This window comes from Schistocerca americana, chromosome 7 (genome assembly GCF_021461395.2).
Source record: "Schistocerca americana isolate TAMUIC-IGC-003095 chromosome 7, iqSchAmer2.1, whole genome shotgun sequence".
NCBI classification, from domain to species: Eukaryota; Metazoa; Arthropoda; class Insecta; order Orthoptera; family Acrididae; genus Schistocerca; species Schistocerca americana.
This window is the reverse complement of record NC_060125.1, coordinates 584224776-584233265: the sequence shown is the minus strand read 5'-3', so window position 1 is coordinate 584233265 and position 8490 is coordinate 584224776. Positions and strand designations below refer to the sequence as shown.

The window sequence follows — 8490 nt, the reverse complement described above, 5'->3', positions numbered from 1 at the left end:
GTGTGGTACGACCGAACAACTGGTGACTTTCTGTATTTTTACTACGGCTTTAAATTCGTATATTGTTGTACAATACGTACGATGGATATTAAATAAGCAATAGAACACATTATTTCTGAAAGCAGAATTTCAATACACCATAATATTCTACACCCCCCTGGCTACAAAACATAATTTTTCAATACAATCTCCTTTCAGTGCTACGGCCTTACGCCACCTTACTGGAAGGGTCCGTATGCCCGCATGGTACCACTCTATCGGTCGACGTCGGAGACGACGTCCTGCTGCGTCAACAGCCTTCCCATCGTTCTCGTACTGATTACCGCGGAGTCCACCCTACATTGGGTGAAACAAATGGAGGTCGGAAGGCGCGAGCTACGATTTGTTGGATGGATGAGGAAGAACAGTCGAATTAAGTCTTCTGAGCGTTTTCGGGTGCGCAGACTTGTTTGAAGGCTTGCGTGTTATAGACAAGGAGCAATTCATTTCCATTCTTGTTACGATGAAGTTGTGTCTTCAATTTCTTGAGAGTAGCAGAGCTGTATGCGGCCGGCGACACGCGGGAAATCGGACAGGTTATCGTGACACTGTTGCGATGACGACAAACGTCGCTCCCAACGACTCACCGTGCTTTTGTTCACTGGCCGGTCTCCGTAGACATTCGGCAAGCACAAATAAACATGTACAATGCTCTGTTTCTCCAGCAAAGAAAACTAAATGGCGGGCGTCTGCTTGGAATGCACCTCTGTTACAGACTCCATTTGGAAGACTACGTATAGCTTCGTCACCTATCGGAGTTTCATGAAACTGTAGGGGCTGAAGCGGGAATACTTCACCATGGCACGTACCAATTCCGCATTTTTTGAATCGAAAAGACAAAAACGTATTGGTTTACTTATGGAACGCCCCTCAATTATTCCTGCTTTTATTGGCTTTTCTTTTAACTTTTTCTCGCAAAATATCAAGGAGGGAACCCTGTTAGAAATCATTTTCGGTATAGATTTTTCTATACAATTTTTTAGAATTATCTAATAGTTCTGAAAGTTCAGGAGTATTTGTGTTCTGCAAATTGCATTACATCGTTTATGAAAGCAGTAGCTTCATCAGGCGTATTAATTTTGCTAGCGATGTCATTTTGCTCCTCTCTTCCTCCTTTGTTTCCTCCTCATCTTCTGTATTGCAGATTTCTACTTGATCTGTTGCCGAAGTAAAAATGGAGCCATTTGACGTTAAGTCATTGCTTCGAATGTAGTCACCTAGACTACAAGTGATGTTCTGCAATTGAGTTAGTCAGCAATTTCTGCTGCATTTTCTTGAGGTCGATGAGTACGGAGGCGTCTCGTTCATCACCACCAAAGCTCACTTTGTCGATGGTTTCGGACTTCATTTCCCTTATTGGTAGAGCACTTGCCCGCGAAAGGCAAAGATCCCGAGTTCGAATCTCGGTCGGGCACACAGTTTTAATCTGCCAGGAAGTTTCATATCAGCGCACACTCCGCTGCAGAGTGAAAATCTCATTCTGGAAACATCCCCCAGGCTGTGGCTAAGCCATGTCTCCGCAATATCCTTTCTTTCAGGAGTGCTAGTTCTGCAAGGTACGCAGGAGAGCTTCTGTAAAGTTTGGAAGGTAGGAGACGAGGTACTGGCAGAAGTAAAGCTGTGAGTACCGGACGTGAGTCGTGCTTCGGTAGCTCAGTTGGTAGAGCACTTGCCCGCGGAAGGCAAAGGTCCCGAGTTCGAGTCTCGGTCGGGCACACAGTTTTAATCTGCCAGGAAGTTTCAGAGAGTGCATTTCTTTGGAATGATTGACTTGCTAGGTAAAACAACCGTTTAACTGAGAAAGCCACATCTATCACATAACAGCATTTTCAGGGTTCCACAATCTTCGTCTTTTCGCAGCGTCCGTTTATAGATGTGAATAACTAAGGTACAGTATGACGCAATAAATTATTAACTAAGTCTTAAAATTTGTGTTTCATTTCCGATTTAAGGACGTCCCAGTGTACACAAGAAATGTGGACATGAAAGTGTATTGAACGCGTCGCGACCGAAATATTCGAGCGGTTTGTTCAGATTTTCTAATTATACACGTTCGGCCATGATTGATTTTTATTGTATAATAATTAGTAAAGACTACATCAACGGAATTCACTAATTAACTACTTCAACATTTAATTTTCTTCGTTTTGCTTCTTTTAATATTTACCTTATCATTTATACGTAATTTAGTTATCTCCTTAAACTTATACATCACAATATTATTGTCATGTAATGTTACCAGCATAGCTTTTTGCGTCTCATAGTTAATGAGCATCTACAATTACGTAATGAAAACTTCTACCTGATATTAGATTTCGTGTTTCCTCGTGCAGTTACCGAAATATTTTTTCTAATAAAGTCGACTAATAATTTTTTGTTTATTAAATGGTTTATGTTGGCTGCATTTCATGTTATATTGTTTTTCTTCATGCTGTGCCGTTCAGCCCCCTTTATAATATTATAATGGCATTTACAACCTTTAAACTATAGTTCTAAGCTCTTATGTAGACAAAATGTTACCTTGTCTGCTGCTGTCAAAACAAAATATTGCCTTTTACTTCATGTACTAAATAATGTTCATTACAATATTCATCTGTCTATATTTTGATTATTAAGTAGCCTGATCCTACTTGAGGCTACTAGATGGCACTCTTGCTTACGTGGGCACCTCAGTCTGTTGCTACCTGTGGCTTCACCTCTGTGGGCAGCCAATAGTGGCTCGCCTTCCATGTATTCTTTTTCAAAAAGCTTTGAGACTAAAGCTATATCATTTGATATTTATTTTATACGTGACATGTAAGTAGTTTTTGTTGTAGTGTTAGTCAGTACTACACTTATATGAAACATTTTCCCATAATTTTTGTACTTACGTTATACGCCAGTTTGAATGTTTTACTTCTGATGAAGGCACACATGGTAGTGCCGAAATCAGGTCACATGACTTAATTTTTTGGGACCAAGGACTGGTATTGCTTTAATTTTACTGTAACATTTTACGAGCAATTGTAATTCCAGAATAGCTTTTTACCTAGTTGAATGCTTTTTAATTACTTGTACGTACTTAATTGCCAACTGTGTGTACAGTAGGAACACCTTACGAGCTTTTGTTAGGTTAGGTTAGTGTTTTTTTTAACGTCCCGTCGACAACGAGGTCATTAGAGACAGAGCACAAGCTCGGGTTAGGGAAGGATGGGGAAGGAAATCGGCCGTGCCCTTTCAGAGGAACCATCCCGGCATTTGCCTGAAACGATTTAGGGAAATCACGGAAAACCTAAATCAGGATGGCTGGAGACGGGATTGAACCGTCGTCCTCCCGAATGCGAGTCTAGTGTGCTAACCACTGCGCGAGCTTTTGTCACAGACTTTTTTTTTTTTTTTCTTTGTACCGCAACTGCAGCCTGATTTGATATGGAAAATGATTTCTGCCTGCAGTGTAGTAGGCTTGCACTGTGTAACTGTACGAACAACACCAAGGTAATTCTTATGCCGGCCGTAGTGGCCGTCCGGTTCTAGGCGCTACAGTCTGGAGCCGAGGGACCGCTACGGTCACAGGTTCGAATCCTGCCTCGGGCATGGATGTGTGTGACGTCCTTAGGTTAGTTAGGTTTCATTAGTTCTAAGTTCTAGGCGACTGATGGCCTCAGAAGTTAAGTGGCATAGTGCTCAGTGCCATTTGAACCATAATTCTTATGTATATTTTGACGACGCCACTTTGTCTTATTTAGAGGATAATATAAAGCTTCTTCTGTCTTAATCAAGTACATCACATCACATTTTTATGCTTGTGTTCTTTTTTGTGTACAGAATAAATAACATTCTATTGTTTCCTAATTTATGGGGATTGTCCTGTAGTTGTACATGGTTTCTTTTTGTCTGAAAGATGTGTAGAACGTTATTACTGACCAAAATCGACTGTCTGACGACTGTTTTCATGCAATCATTAACTTTAATTAAAGAAAAAATTCTGTTCAGTAGAAGATCTTATCATTCATACTGGGTGGCTATATTTGAAGTGCAACTGCTCACAGAGCTGTAATTATCGTATGACAGCGTAACTTGGTAGATATGCTAATGCATTAATAGGGAATAACCCATGACGCTGGACAAAAATTAGTTCCAATTTTGGTCACTAAGTGCAAATCTGGCTCTGCACGCTGTCTGTATGATGGGATGCATCCACGCTGACATTTGACAAGCCATACCGTGTTGGGAACACTGTGGCTGTTGAGAGAGAGGCTACTGTTAGTGAAACGGTTTTATGTGAACGGCACCAATTACAGTGCTGCATTGCCGAAAGGTCTAAGGAGAGACCGGAAATGCAAAACACACGTGAGACTGGTGTGCCACCAGGAGGCGGAAGGCGTCCTATCGTGGTGGATGTTATTGACCAGGTGTCTGTTGCTGTAACTGACCACACAACACGAGGCCCGGGTAATGTACTACTCGTGCGTTGTTTTCATCCAATAGGCAACAGTATGGAAGGTTTTACAGTCCATTTTATACTGATAACAGTATAATATCTTGATGGCGCAGCAACTGAAATCTCATCATCCGCAGCAACATTCTGAATTTGCTCTTCTATTTCTGGCACAGATCGAAGTTGATGACATGTGGCCGGGACAATATTCTATGGAGTGAAGAGACACATTTAACACAACAGAGTGCAGTGCATACACAATATTTCCGAATTTTGAGTTCTGTTAAGCCGCGTGTTGTGCATAAACAGCCGCTGCGTTCGCGGTATGCTACTGTGTGGTGTGGATTTAGAAGTATCTTTATTCTAGGTCCAGTTTACTTTGGAGAGAATACGCACAGAGGGGACGTCAGGTATACCGTGACGTCTGCACGATACTGATAGTTCCTTGTACAGCACGTGGTTCCTGCTCTGGAAGAGAGCAGGTGTGTAGAATCCACAGTTTTCATGGAAGATGAGGAAACACCTTACTTTCTTCGCTCAGTGAAAGATCTGCTTAATGCAACCTTCCATAATCATGTTATCTTCAAAGGTTTGCAGATACACGGCCTGCAAGATCTGTGATCTGACTCCATGTGACTTCTGCCTCTGAAGTTGCCTATCGTAAAAGAACGCGTTTGCAAGGGACCCGTTCGGTATCTACCTGATCTGGAGGCCAGTATACAGATTCCACCCGAACTGCTGCGACCAGCTATTGATCAGGTCGTTTTGCAGGTACAGCACCTCGTCGACATCTCTGGTACTCGTACTGAACAAACTGTGTAAGCGGTGGTTAATATTAAAATCAAAATCACGTCTTTCACACTTGTTTCACCTTTTCTGCCCATGCCCAGGTCCTAATTTATTACGTATGGGAACATTTCTGTTTGACTATCTTGCATTCACAGCACCAGATTTTTCTGACTGTTTTACGTGACCCGCCAAGAAATCCCCAAGAATTCCTACCTCTTCACTGCAGAGAAGTACTTACAACCCAAGTCCCCGATTATCTGCTGGATGTAATGCGATCTCTCTCTTCCACTGTAGCTTCTTCCCTCCATAGCTCCCTTCAGTAACATGTAAATTATTGCGTGATGTTTTAACAGATGTCGTACCACCCTGTCCCTTCCTATTGTCATTGTTTTTTTGTGTATTCATTTCGTTGCTGATTCTCCCGATGACCCCCCCATCCCCTCATTCCTCACCTTCTCAGTCCAGCTAATTTACAACATTCTGTAGCACCACACCTCAAATGCTTCAGTTCTTTTCTGCATTTCCCGCAATCCATGTCTCACTAATACTCGACTGTGTGCTTCAAACGTACATTTCAGAAATTTCACCCCCAAATTAAGGCCAGGAAAGCCAATTTCTCAGTGCTAGTCTGCTTTTTATGTCGTTCTTGTTCCGTCAGTCATGAATTATTTTGCTGCCTATGCAGTGGAATTCCTTAAATTCATCTGCTTCGAGATCACCAATCCTGATTTTAAGTTTCTCTTTTCTCATTTAGGATACTTCTCATTAGTTTTGTCTTTCTCCGGTTTACTCTCAGCTCATATTGTGTGCTCATTGGACTGTCCATTCCATTCAACAATAGTGTAATTCTTCTTCACATTCACTGAGGATAGTAATGTCACCAGCGAACCTGACAATCGATACCTTTTCACCTTGAATTTTAATTCCACTGTTGGACGTTTCTTTTATTTACATCATTGATTCTTCGATATGTAGATTCAACAGGAGTGGTGAACGGCAACATCCCTGTCTCATACAATTTTTAATCCGAGAACTTCGTTCCCTCTTGATTCTTGTACGTACTGTATATTATCCGCCTCTCCCTGTAGCTTCCACCTGCTTTTTTCAGAATGACGAACATCTTTCTCCATTTTACGTTGTCGAACACTTTTTGCTGGTCGACTCAGCGTACGAACATGTCTTTATTTTTCTTTAGTATTGAATCCATTGTCAACCACAAAGTTATAACTGCATCCTAGAGCCAAATTGGCTGTCACCTAACGCATCCTCAATTTTCTTTTCCACTCTTCAGTGATTAGGTGCACTTTAACCACCTGAATTATTCCTTTGGGTACTTGGTTATTCGACGACGTTATGTACCGTCGAACATACACCGAAGTGCCAAAGAAACTGGTCCAGGCATCTGTATTCAAATACAGAGATATGTGAACAGGCAGAATACGACGCTGCGGTTGGCAGTGCCTATATAAAACAACAAGTATGTGGTACAGATTTTAGGTCGATTACTGCCTCTAAAATGGCAGGTTATCAAGATGTAAATGATTTCGAACGTGGTGTCATAGTCGGCGCACGAGCAATTGGGCACAGCATCTCCGATGTACCGATGAAGTGGGCATTTTTCCGTACGATCATTTAGCGAGTGTACCGTGTATATAATGAATCCGGTGAACATTAATTCTCCGACATCGCTGTGTCCGGAGAAAGATCCTGCCAGAATGGGACCAACGACGACAGAAAAGATATGTTCAACGTGACAGACGTGCAACCCTTCCAAATTTCTGCAGATTTCAATCCTGGGCCATCAACAAGTGTCAGCGTGCGAACCATTGAACGGAACATCGTCGATATTCTGAAGAAATCTTCTCGGGCTTCCATTCGGGTAGCTGCGTCGAAAATCCGCGACGTTTCGATGAGTGTCATTCTCATCATCTGCTGGCGAAGTGTCGATCGACTGCAGCCGTCATTTGTAGATGATTGAACTGTATTACAACAAAGTAATTAATGAGTCAAAACACAAGAGAAAACATGTGGTATTTGTATAGAACAAATAATAGGTACGTACGTATGGAGATCCCTTCGTTAAACGTTGCTGTTGCAAACGGGCGTTATACTGTTCATAATTTTGTTATAAAATGGGAGTAAGTAGGAGGTTTCAACTTGTATCTCCTCCTTCGCTGTCCAACATCATTAACCACGACGTTGTGGCTACTGTAACTTGGTCGACATTGCACTTCCTCAGCTTGGAAAGTTCACAGTTTCTAGTTTGGTTCTTTTCACGTAGTTCAGTACACCCTGTTCCTCTGTATGCTCTTCCTCTACTCCTCTTCATACTGGGTCTGTGCCCAGCGTTTGACGGCCTATCCATTGGGCCATCTTACCAATAAATCCGTGGGATGGGGGGGGGGGGGCGGGGGTGTAACGTGTAGTTTCTCTTGTTAGCACAAAACGAGAAACTATCTCCGCGATCAAGTACATAATGTTTACGTGGTGACAATCTCTTAATAAAATTCGAAGAAACTGCAAACTAAGTGTGGAGAAGAGATTCGGACATGAAGTAGTTTATCCGACAGGACAGGAGACCCCATGGTTAGCTCTCAGAATGGCCTTGTTAATGGCTGGAAATGGCAGACGAGGGACAGGTAGGGTGGCAAGTGTTGCGGAGAGAAGGGAAGCGGCGGGCGGCCTGCCTGGTTTTTCGCTGAGCCGCGGATTATGAATCGCGACCGCTATCTGCTCGCCACGCCGGAGAGGAGGCTGCCAAGCCGCCACGGGCCGCGGTAATGTAGCGTGGCGCGCGGAGATAGCGCCGCATCGGCCAGCTGGAAGGAAGGAGGTAGGGGCCTGCTCGATACGCCGCAGCTTCTGAGGTGTTTCACACACTCCCCAAACCACTCTCCCTGTGCGTCGGTGCAGCTAGTCCAGTCTAAGCGTAACAATGAAAGAAGCTACACCCCGAGACATATTAATGTTGCTAACGCCTATATTCGAAGTCAACGTGTAATAAACACTCACAGACGGATGGTGACAGCACTGCCAGTAGAAGTTATATAAAGCGTGTCGAGGAGACGCGAAAAACAGTGCAGTCGTTGTGGTAATGCGGGAACGTAACGACTCATCTGACGTCCAAATGGGCACGATCATTGGCTTTCGGGACAAGAGTGGAAGCATTTCCGGAACGGCTAAGTTCGTACACTGTTCGCGTGCCACCGTCTTTTGAGTACCCTGAGGTGGTATAGAGACGGCAA

General features: G+C 43.1%; 1 non-coding gene across 1 annotated transcript; it reads left to right on the top strand.

Annotated features, from left to right (window-relative positions):
- Window positions 1–1680: 1680 nt before the first annotated feature.
- Trnap-cgg lies at window positions 1681–1755 on the top strand. The gene has a single exon. It is a non-coding gene; the product is annotated as a tRNA-Pro (tRNA).
- The last annotated feature ends 6735 nt before the right edge of the window (window positions 1756–8490 follow it).